The sequence below is a fragment of the Corvus brachyrhynchos genome, unplaced genomic scaffold, assembly GCF_000691975.1.
Source record: "Corvus brachyrhynchos isolate BGI_N302 unplaced genomic scaffold, ASM69197v1 scaffold58, whole genome shotgun sequence".
Classification (NCBI taxonomy): Eukaryota; Metazoa; Chordata; class Aves; order Passeriformes; family Corvidae; genus Corvus; species Corvus brachyrhynchos.
In genome coordinates this window covers 359,272-370,885 of record NW_008239539.1, presented here as the reverse complement: position 1 = coordinate 370,885, position 11,614 = coordinate 359,272, and positions in this window count along the sequence as shown.

Below are 11,614 nucleotides of genomic sequence, written 5' to 3'. Positions count from 1 at the left end.
CACATGGCCGAGGCTTCGGGCTGAGCTTCCCGGAGAGCCCCGGCTGGGTGGACACCTCAAGCGCTCAGTGTCTCCAGGGCTCCGTCTGGCCCTGGATGAGGGGAGCCCGCAGAGCTCCCTTGAGCATCCCAGGCAGAGACAGCCCCAGAGAGACTTCGGAGACCTCCAGGGTTTCGTCGAAGGGCTCTTCCCAGGAAAGGTATCAACCCTCAAACAACACGATCCTCCACAGCTCTGTCCGTGTTGAACACCACGGCACACCTGAGCTCTGTCCCATTTGAACCATGCACCATGGGCCTGGGGATGCAGAGGCACCGGTCCACCAGCTGCTCTGGTCTCCGCCAACAACTAGAGCTGGTTTGGAACCTGCAATGTATGTCCTGCTTCTCTGCGCTGGGGAACTCTGCCGCGGGGAGAAATCACGGACTGTCCAAAAGGTGGCACTGCATGGACTGGAATGTGTCACACCACATGGAGACTCCCCAAATCGGGGATGTTTGGTTATGGGGAGCAGGGAGGTCCCGGCTCGGGGAGGCCTCAGCACCAGCTCTGAGGCTGCAGTGGTGGAGGACACTGAAGGGAGAAGTGGGTTGCCAGATGCAGAGATCAAATGAGAGTAGCGTGACAGGGAAGTGCAAAAGCATGCTTCTTCCCTGGAAAGCAGTGAAAGACTCTGAGCCAGGCAGACCCTAGATACCATCCCAAAAGCTGAACATGCAAACAAACTGCTAGAAAATCCTCTGAAAATCAGAAATAACTCAGAATGGTTTCCAACAGGCACTGTTTCTGCTTTCTTATGCGATTATGCTACCACAGTTGCCTGCCTCAATGCATTTAGGGAACACTTTTGGAAATGTAGCATTTTTTTTCCAGCTTTGTGAAACTCCCAAATGTCCACTCTGGGCAGTGACACTCCCCATCTCACCCCAGCACAGAGCCTGGCAGGATGATGTGGCTCCTTGCACTCTCTCATGTGAACGATGCTCGGAGCCGATTTTCACGTAGCAGTGCAATACTGATCTCAGGCGTAATAATAGAAAGGCTGATGTGGGATTCAGCTGGTAAAGAATTAAAGGATGGGAATATAATTAATGCAATCAGCCTAGTTTCGAGAAAATAGCTCTTGTCAAACTCTGATGTCATCCTTTGAAGAGATTACAAGTTTGGCTGATAAAGGTTATGGTGTAGAAATAATAGACCTGGGCTCTGTTCAGGCATGTGACTTAATCCATATACTATTCTGATTAAAAATTAGCACAATACAACATCAAGAGGGACACCTTAAAGGGGCTGGGAGCTGGCAAACCGACAGCCATCAATGGGGAATCCCTGCAGAATGGGAGCGCGCTCAGTGGGTGTCCAGGCTTGGATGGGAAGCCCAGTGCTATTCAGTATTTCCATCAATGGTCTAGAAATAGATTAAAAAGCCCTGCTGAGAAAAACGCCGGGGCGAGGGAAATGAGAGGGGCAGGAGACATGGACGAGGTCAAGACAGCTGTAGAAAACTTCACAAGCTGAGTCCCTGGCAAATAAAACGTGCTTGAATGCAAGCAGCTGTGAAAAGATCTGTCCACTGAACACAGGGCCCTTCTGCTGGAAACTCAGGATCTGGCAAGGACAGATCGGGGGGAGTTTAGGAGGCAGGAGGGATAATGTGGGAGCAGCAGGCTCCCCATGGGAGGTGTCCAGCTGAGACGGGGCTGGGTGCTACAGCAGAAGGGTTCCAGCATCTGTGTTTTGGAAAAGAGGCTGAGGAATTGGGAGAAGGTGGAAGAGAGTTGAAAGTGAGTCCTGCTTTGCAGGGTGTAGCCAAGCCTCACAGCCTCCCCGGCAAGTTCAAAGGAGTCCCAGAGACGGCTACATTATAGCGCTTCAGCCACTTCATGGGTGAGAGATGATCAGGTATTAGGGAGTTTTTCATCTCCCAGAGAAAGGCCCAGCAAGATTCATGGCCTGAACTGAGTTAATTTGAGAAACCAGAGAAGATTTCTCCATGCAAGGGAGAACCTGAGGTGGTGGGTGATGAGTTTGGGTGCAGCAGGATGCAGGTGGTTGAAGTGCTGGGGCTTGACATGCCTTCCCTCATGCTGCCATCCTTCCCTGACCTTTCCTTACTGCTCCTTGGGTTGGGCTGGACCTGGGGAGGTGGGAGAAGTGCTGGAGGCTCATCTTGCTCCCACCAGCTCCTGGCGCATTCCCCCAGCTCAGGGAACACAGCCCCCCTGTCCCACCCTCAGGCACACAGAGGGGCAGGGGGCCTCCAGAGCAGCTGGCAGGTCTCTCCCAGCAGTGCAGGATCACTCTGTGCGTGCTCACAGGGAAAGCAGAGCCAGCATTGCCCTGCTCCAGCCAAGGCAGCCGGGCAGCTGCCCCTTCATAGGCCGGAAGAGGCAAATTCCCACAGGTCAATGCCAAGCCCCCAGGGTGCCTCATTATTTTCTGGTCCTCTAGCAGGGATGCTAGGGGCTGAGGGAGCCATGGGCTCCCTCTGGAGCCCCTTCCCTGCCTTTTACCCCTCAGGTGGCTCATGATGAGAAGACTGATCCCTGCACTCTACCAGGGGCCAAAATCACTTCCAGATTTATCTGAAGACATCAAACAGGTGATAAACCAAACTGAGCATTCCTGGCTGTGTGCAGGAGGAATCAGACTGCAAGGTCTTTGAGACCAACGAACCAAACGTGGTTATTTTTCCCTTCTTCATCAGCTGATCGTGTAGCTTTGCCTTTTACCCCAAATATCCCCCTTACACCAAAACTACCACCACTGAGATGGCTGTGGTGTTTTGGTGCACCCCTGGTGTCACCCTGCCACTGAGGCTGGCCCCATGTGAACCTAGGATTCTGGACACTTCCCATCTTCCAGTGCACACATCCCTTTCTGCCTGGAAGAAACAAACAGCAAACACTGGAGAAAAGGACCACTCTCAGCCTTTGGTCTGAAGAGTCTGTGCTGCATCCAGGCAGCACTGGTGCAGTGCAATTCCAGAGCCTCCTTGCAAAGGGATATTTTCTGTAGCACCCTCCCCTCCTGCCAAGATGGCTTGGAACCTGCAAGCTCTCCAACATCCCTTCTGCAGAGTCTGAAACTGCTTGGATCAGCTTCAGCACAGGAATCCTCGTGAATGAATTGTCCTCTTTGTAGCGACTCGCTGACTCCCCCAGAGCTAGGTGGGGCTGACCTGGTGCTGAGAGGTGATGGCTGGTGGGCCGTCAGCATCCCGCGTTCCCTCCCAGCGGCAGGGATGTGCGTGGGTGTGAGCCGGCGTCCCTCTGGCGCGGCGGATTCGGGAGGGAGCGCACTAGATGGTGCTGTTCAACCTTTGGCTGCCATTTAAAAGGCTCCTGCAAGGTCGTAAGCGATGCAGAAACCCCGTGTTTTTATTCAAAAACCTTTTTGGAACTGGGGGATAGATAGAAATACTCTTGGATACGAGGTCCTACACCGACCACCGACAGAGGCAAAAGGCAGCTCGCTCAGAGGGATGGGTTGCCTCCCACTTCGGGCCTGCAGCACCCTCAGTGCTGAGGCAGGACCTGGGGTTTGACTACATGACCAATGATGGCTGAAGGGACTGCCAAGAAAATAATGTCCTGGGGTGCAAGAGGGGGCTGACAGCTCTCTCTTGGACTGCTGGAAAGACGCTGCTTACAGAACAGGAGGAAGAAAATGTATTAGCATTCAAAATAAAAGCATTGGTGTTGTGGTGCTGGCAGCCTGGGGCATCCCAAAGAGCCTGGCTGGGATGAGGCACCAACAGCCCAGTGGCACTGCCACTGAGGGGACAAGCAAGCAGAGCCACAGGATATGGCTGGCAGGAGAACAAAGCAGAGAAGTGGCCATGGAGGTCCAGGCTGGGGGCTGGATGAGAGCTCCTGCCTCACTAGGAGGGATGGATGGAGCAGATCTGAGTGAGAGCAGTGAGGATATCCATAGACAGCCATGCCAGGGCTGGGGGCAAAACTGGAAGTAAGTGATGCTGATTTCAACCATCACATCATCCCTTCTTGCAGGGTCTAAAGATATCTGCCCACCCTGGCCATGTCAGCCCTCCAAAGCATCCACGGAGCTGCAGGTGCAGGTCCCTCAGGCAGCCTGGGTATGCCTCCTTCTTTGGATTCCCCAGCTCAAAGAGGCAAACACATTGCTTCTAATGCTGGGTGAAAAGGATGAAGCACTGTTTGGACACCAAGTTTATGCCTTTTCACTCAGATCCTGCTCTTTCATAAAGCCCATGATGGAGCCTGCTCTTCCAGGCAGAGGGAAGGTTGCAGGGCTTGGCTGCGCTGGGCACTCAGATCCTTCCCCTCCAGAAAAATCATCCCAGTTTCCCAGTTCACTCCTGTTCCCACATGGATGCTTTCTTGCAGATCCCCTTTTTGTGCTGGGGTACAGGCCTGGAGCAGGTGGATAGGGCAAAAGCTTTACTGTTCACATCAAAAATAACAAGAACTGTAGCCAGGATGATCTCCTTTCAGGAATGTAAGGGGAGGAGGGTCTGGACCAGCGAAGGCAGCTGTCTGAACTGGTTTTTTGCAGCTGCCAGTGTTTGCCCACGGTGGTGCAGATGCCCAAATGGCAGATGGAAGCCCCAGTATGTAAACTTGAGCCCCTGCAGTGTCCCAGCACCCTGGCCTGTTCTCCCAGGGGTTTGTTCTGCCTTCCTCTCCCGGTGTTTCTCTTCATGCCTGCCCTGGTATCAGCCTCTTTCCCCCAGCTCTGCTTGCCCTTCCCGCTGGATTACAGAGCCCCCAAACCTGATGTTTCCCCAAAAAAAGATCACAGACAAGCTTGTGCTGTGCCTTGGGAAGCTGCTCTGGATGAGCTGCTCACCCAGCACTCTCCTCACAGAGGAACTTGACATGGACATTTATTTGTCTTCCCACACTTCTGTGACCCTCCTACCGCCAACCCTTAGACCATCCCCAGCTCCTTTCTGACTATCAGCCACCTCTAGCCTCATGTTTTGGGCTTAGGACTGGAGTTTTGGTCAAAGCTTTCCCCATACTCCTTCTCCTCCATTCCAACCAGCCAGGGAGAGTCACAGCAGCTCATGGCCACTCTCCTCTGCTTGGTTTGCGCCATCCATAACTGCAGTAACAGCCAATGACCATATCGGCTGATGTTCCTCTGCGCTGGCTGGGCAAAGCCCAGTTTGTTCACGTGGGCTTCTCTTCTCACTCCTGTCCCAGCCACCCCAGCTAAACCCTGGGCTCCCATCTCAGCTCAGGGCTGTGGCATAGAAGTGTATGAACTGATAGGGATGCCAGGACCTTGGTGTGTCCCCCAACCCTCCCCACCTGGCCTTTGTGCTTTTTTTGGGGAAAGGTTCCCATATCTGACAGACCCTCACAGACCCCTGCTAGATCTGAGACCCTGCTACATCCAAGACCCTGAGAGATCCCTGCTGCATCCCAGACCCTACAACTCCCCTGGTTTTGATCAACCTTCTCTGCCCAAAGCAATGGCACAGGAGCTCAGCCAGCACCACCAATGCCCAGTGCTCTTCATCCCCAGCCGGTGAAGGTGAGCACCCCTCAGTGACACCCCACACGCCTTCCTGCACCCACCTTTGGGGTCCAGCCCGGGCCTGTGCCCTGCACTCCTGCCTCTCCATGCTCCAGACCACCAGGCTCGCTGCTCCTCTTGGGGTGCCAGGGGTGGGATGCCGTCCGCACGCATCCCAGAAGTGCCACTCTGCAGAGAGAAGAGATGTCAGCTTGTCCCTGCTGGGACCACCTTACCTAGGAGATGTTCCCAGGGGAGCTGGGCCAGGCAGGGACACCCTGTGCTTCCCACTCATAGGAGTGGAACCTGTTCCTATGGTCCTGAAGGACACACTTCACATCTTGCCTCTCCATGAGACGGAGATGTCTGGAGCACGGTGTGCCCTGTCTTGAGCACTGGGCCTCTGGAGTGGTTATCCCTGCTGAAATGGTCCCAGCTTACAGAGCTGGGGCAGGAGGGAGCAGCAGTATCAGGGGACAACCCTGTCCCTGGTTTCCAAGCCCCACTGCAGAGCCAGGGCCCACCCACCTGCCCAGGCCATGGCTCGCCCTCTGCTCCAGAGTCTCCATGGCGGGATGGGATGAGAAGAGCATGAGGAATAGCTGCATGGAAGCCACTGGTTCCTGCAACAGGGTTATCCCAGAGCAGCCTGTGGTAATTCAACCTGCTTGATTCTGCCAGGAAAGATGGGTCTCCTTTACCCAACCCTCGGTGACCACAACCTGGGCTGCTGGAAGGTGGGGGAAGGCTGGTGCAGTGCAGAAATACCAGCTGCTCTGCTCTCGCAGATCTGTTTTGTGATGCTGGGCAAGATCTTCTGGCTTAACTGTGATCACCAGCTTGGCTGGTGAGAGCCACCTCAGCACTTGGTGGTGCCTCGATGTCTGTCCTGCAGCCCCGAGGTTTCCAGTGTGACCCTTTGGGTATGATCTCCATCAGCAGTGCAGCTTGAAGAGCTGGTCCCCACGTTCCTGGCTCACTCCTCCTGGAGGGTCAGCTCTCCCAGGGAGTTGGCAAAAATTTTGTGACAAGTAAGGCCTGTAGACTATGTTTTGGCTAATTTTCCACCTCTGGTGACCAGGCAGCGGCCAGTTGGACACACGCTGCTGTTTCTCTGTTCTCTCCTGGGATGAGTCTCGCTGACGGTGCCTCTGCTTTGACAAGGCTTTCCCCGGACATGAGGAAGATGGTCAGGGAACTCTCAATCCCGCAATTTTGGTTTATTGTGAGTCCACCTAGTGGCCCACGGGTTTATGGTCGGCTTTGCTGGGTGTAGGGAGGCTTGTGAGGACATCTCAGAAACACTCAAGCATCCAAGGCAAGCTCTAGAAATCATTTTACCTCTGCACTCTGCCCGACAGGTACAGTTTAGGTCCCAGCTTGCCATTGTCCTTCATCAGGAGAGCTCCGAGCCCATGAAGTGACAACAGCAGCTGAGGCTGTGGCTGGTTTGCTGAGGTCCAAGCCCCAGCTACTCCTGGGCAGGGGATCCCTATGATCACATTGGGCACTGCTGAGGGAAGCCCCACGGCATTCTCACCCCCCAATTCTCCTGCAGAATGATTCTCTCAGCCTCAAGCTCCTCAGACAGGGCATTAGATGCCCCAAATGCTCCTCTGAGTGATCCCAGCAGCCAGAAGCTAATTGCCACTGGCAGCTAATTCCTAGTAGCGGGCTCCTGGTGGCTGCCCGTGTCAGGCAGGACAGCTGTGCTGGCAGGAGGTCGCGGTCTGCCAGCCAGAGCCCTTGCTGGGCCCTTCTGTGTGCTGCAGGACCAGGTGTATTCTGGGCCAGGGGGACTGGCCAGCCCCAGCTTGGGCACCCCCAGTCCTGGCAGGGCACTTCTGAGAGCCTCTGCTCCTTCAGCTCTCTGGTAAGATAGCCACAGGCCCTCTGGGATCTCTCTCTACCCACACTGAGACTCCAGCCTCCACCACCCCTTTCCAACCTCCCACTTCCCAGCAGCACCTTGAAAATCCCCAGCTGTAGGTGGGGTTGCCCACCTTTGCCATCTTCCCTGTGAGATGGCCCTTTCTCAGAGCAACTGTCCTGTGCCCCCTCCCCAGCAAGGGCCACCCCTCCTGGCCGAGCTGGGGGATGGGACTCCCACACTGATGTGTCACCAGCACCCAGTGAAGGTGGCCAGGGCTCAGCATGGGCATATCCTGGAGCCCTTCCACCCCCAGTGACCTGCCCGAGGGTCATTGGAGGTTTCCCTGCATGGTTCCTCCTCCATGGTGGGAGTGAGTGGGACAGTGCCAGGAAAGGTTCAGCACTGATGGACATCAGCTGAGGCCCTGACCAGCCAAAATGCTGGACATGCCAAAATGGGGCCGACCTGCTTCCTCCTGCAGGGAAAAGTCCTGGCTGATGAGCTGGGGCTGCTCAGTGGGAGCTATTTATCCACACACTTAGCGGAGAGTCTCCAAACTCTTCTGCAGCTTTAACTGCCCTAGCACAAGCCCAGCCCAGGAGGTCATCTTGGCATTGACTCATCTCAAGGTTTTCCAGCATGAGGTGAACAGATATGGAGAGTGTTGGTCTCATCCTGACAGAAAACTCAAGAAATTGCTCACAAAATCATTCACTGTGGGAGGCAGCTCAGAGAAGTGGGGGGTCTCTGTATCTGAAGGGATCCAAGACTTGCTCCACAGCAAAGGCAAACCTGCTCTGGCACTGGATGTCAGCCATGGGATTCCCTGTCCCCTTCTGCCAGAGCTTCTGGGCCCATAACCCATGCTCACCACTTGGCAACTCTCTGCCTCTCTCCTAAAATCTTCCCTTCCTGTGCCAGGCAGGTGAACCACAGCAGAGCCAAGGCCTCTCCAGCACAGAAAGTCTGGGAGCAGGGGGAGTCACGGAATTGTGATCATGACCATCAAATCGCCACACCATGGAATCCCACTTCCCTGGGGAACAGATTACAAGAGCTGCTCCCTGGACATGTGAGCATCAGGCCAGGCAGCTTTGAGTGTCCCATCTCCTCCAGACACCAAGCCTTGGGCTGCCTTCCATAGAAGCGGCTTCCCAGCCCTTTGTCCCCTTTCCCCAACAGGACAGGGAGGCTCCTGTCACTCCCCTGCTCTGCAGGGCTGGAGACACCATCTGGTGTCCAACCATCTCATGTCCAACCATCTCACACCACTCGTGCTCATGCTGTGCCCTTCAGCCTGTGCAGCTCCTCTCCGCCACGGGAGAGCTGCCAGCAGCCAGACCCCTGCAGCCTTGGCCATCTCACCCCAGGGCTCCCCTGGTGCTCCCCCAGGGAATAGACTCCCGCTTTGATTGTCCTGCTGGGCATCCTCTTACCAGTGCATCTCCTGTCAGCAGCCCTTCCCTGGACACATGCTGGCTGGCACAGCGACCAGCATCCAGAGAACCCACAGCTGGCAAATGTGAGCAAATCCAGCCTCGTATTGTCTTTCATCCTGATCCTTTATAGTTACAGTGGCTCAAAACATGAGAAAGCACATCTGGAAGCAGATGTACAGTTCCAAATCTTGTCCAGACCTTGGGCTTAGACTCTTCATGTTGGCAGCATCTTCCCCAGGGTGCCAAGGCCATGTCATGGAGAACATGTCTCACAGAGGAGCTTGACATGGACTTTGGTTCCTCTTCCCACACTTCTGTGACTCTCCCAGGGCTGTGAGGTGAGTGCCCATGGTCTTGGGTGACCACCTTGTGGGCGATGTCCCACGAGACACCAGTCAATGCCAGAAGTCATCCCAGTGCACCTGAGCTTTGTCCTGCAGTGGGACACGGAGCAGAGGTGTCTGCCCAGGAGGTCCAGGTCTTGCTGTTCCCAACAGAGGGGTATTTCTAGGTCTCCAATGCTGAACATGTTTAGCTCAGCCTATTTACCTTAGTCTTGCATTCAACAGCTGCTCAGAGACCCCTGCCATGAAAATTCTGCCTGATGGAAATGAATGATTTGGCCTGAATTCTCATCCTCTGTCTCCCAGGTGGTTTGTGCTCTTCATGTGTCAGTCTGGCCTGGCAGCTTCTGTGCTGGGCAGACCTCTGGATGGACCATGTGGAGCAGTTGGGAGTTTTGGGAATGCCTTGGTGATGATCAGAGCAACTGTCTGCGTTGGGCAGCGAGGCTTAGTGAGCCCCCACTGTGCTTCAGCCTTCCGAAGAGCCTCTGCTTCAGGGTGGCATCCACATCCCTGACTCCTGTCCCTTGGATCCCTTGGTGGATCTCAGGATGGACTGTCCAGGGCTGGTAACTCACAGCTTTCCACTTACTCACTGGTTGTGCATCCATTCCCTGCAGAAGCTTCTAGCATTGGCCATTTTACCCCCACTGGAGGGAGACTGTAGTTCTGGAGGATTCCCAGTATCTGTGAGTGCAGCAAGAACAGAATGGCTCAACCTGGGGCTTGCAGTAACAACCAAATCTCTCTGAGGCTGTTTCCTCCCTGGGTCACTTGTGCCTGTCTGTGCCTTGTAAGCACTATCCCGATGGATGAATGCCTGTGCCCACCTCAGAGGGCATCTGGGGGTGCAGTGAGTCCCCCACCCTCAGAAGAGGGACTCCTCTGCTGTCCTTTGTCATGAGGACAAAACCCTGGGCAAGGCCTCTGGGCTCTTTGAAGTGAGTCCTTTTAGTTTCTCCATTGCTGTTTCCTTTCCATGCTCTTACTGAAGATCCTCATGGCTACACATGAGCCACTGGCCTTGGGTGGCACTGAGCTACCCGCAGCAGAAATAAGGACATTTTGGATTTAAGGGGATCCTGCAAGGCCTGTGGGTTCCTGAGTGAGGTCACACCCACCAGAGACCCCAGTTCCTTGCTGTGCAGAGTTCTTTGCTGGCTCAGCCCCATCCTCATCCCATGGCCACCAATGCCTGTCCAGCCACGTAGCTCACAGCTGTTTTCAATCCCTGTGGACCCAGCTTGGCCATCCATGCCCTCCTGTCCTGCTGTGGACCAGGTGTGGACCCTCACCCAGAACTGCCTCAGGGGACAGTTCAGCTCAGGACAGGCCATACCCAGTGCCTGGAGGGGGTGGATGGTTGGTGTGCCCTGCTCATCTCCAGCATCTGCAGCTGCCACCTCAACCCCTCTCAGCTCATTCCCACCAGTTCCCACCTCCTCCTGCCCAAACACTCACACTAGCCGGGCTGTGGCCACACTGTCCCCACTCATGTCCCACCTGCCCTTCGCTGCCGCTGGTTTTATTTCCTTTCCAGGTTCCTTGGCTCTGGTCTCTGCTGTGCTGTGTTGGGAAGACAAAGTGAGTCCAGGTGTGGTCTCCACTTCTCCTCCCCAGCGGCGCTGGCTCTTCACAGCGTGGACACTTCTATTCCTGCATCAGTTGTATCCCATGTCCTTAGAGGAAGGTGATTCCCCCATCCCAGGGCAACAGCACCTTCCCAGGGTAAATCCCAGGGCATGGCTAATTTAAGGGGAGCCACCCCAGCTGCCAAGTCCCCGTGGGAACCACCACCCCAAAACCAGGCCCGGAACGAACCTGACCTTGCAGCCCTCTGTGCCACCACTGTCCTGGAGAGGCAGTGAGGGGTGAGGGTCCCACTGAGGTCCTGGCAGGATCCCGGCGGGTTTTCGGGGCTGGCCGGAGCTGGGAACATCCCTGCCCTCTTTGTGCTCCCCTGGTGAGCAGTGCAGTGCAAATATCAGCCGCGTTCCCCCAAAACCAGGCCCGGAACGAACCTGACCTTGCAGCCCTCTGTGCCACCACTGTCCTGGAGAGGCAGTGAGGGGTGAGGGTCCCACTGAGGTCCTGGCAGGATCCCGGCGGGTTTTCGGGGCTGGCCGGAGCTGGGAACATCCCTGCCCTCTTTGTGCTCCCCTGGTGAGCAGTGCAGTGCAAATATCAGCCGCGTTCTTTGAAATGAAAATAAAACAGATAAAAGTCAGGCAAATCCTCCTGCCGGCCCCCACTGCCGGCCTGAGCAGTGGCTCTTTCTGCTGCCGAGCCGGCTCCCGCAGTTATCAATACATTATGTATGCCGGTGTCCGTCGGCCAGAGCCTTTTGTTGATGCTGAATATGTCCTGGCCAACAAAAGTGGACTGGATTAGCCACAGTGGATTAAAAGATTTTCTTCTTGGAGTTTACCTAATAATATAACAATTGACAT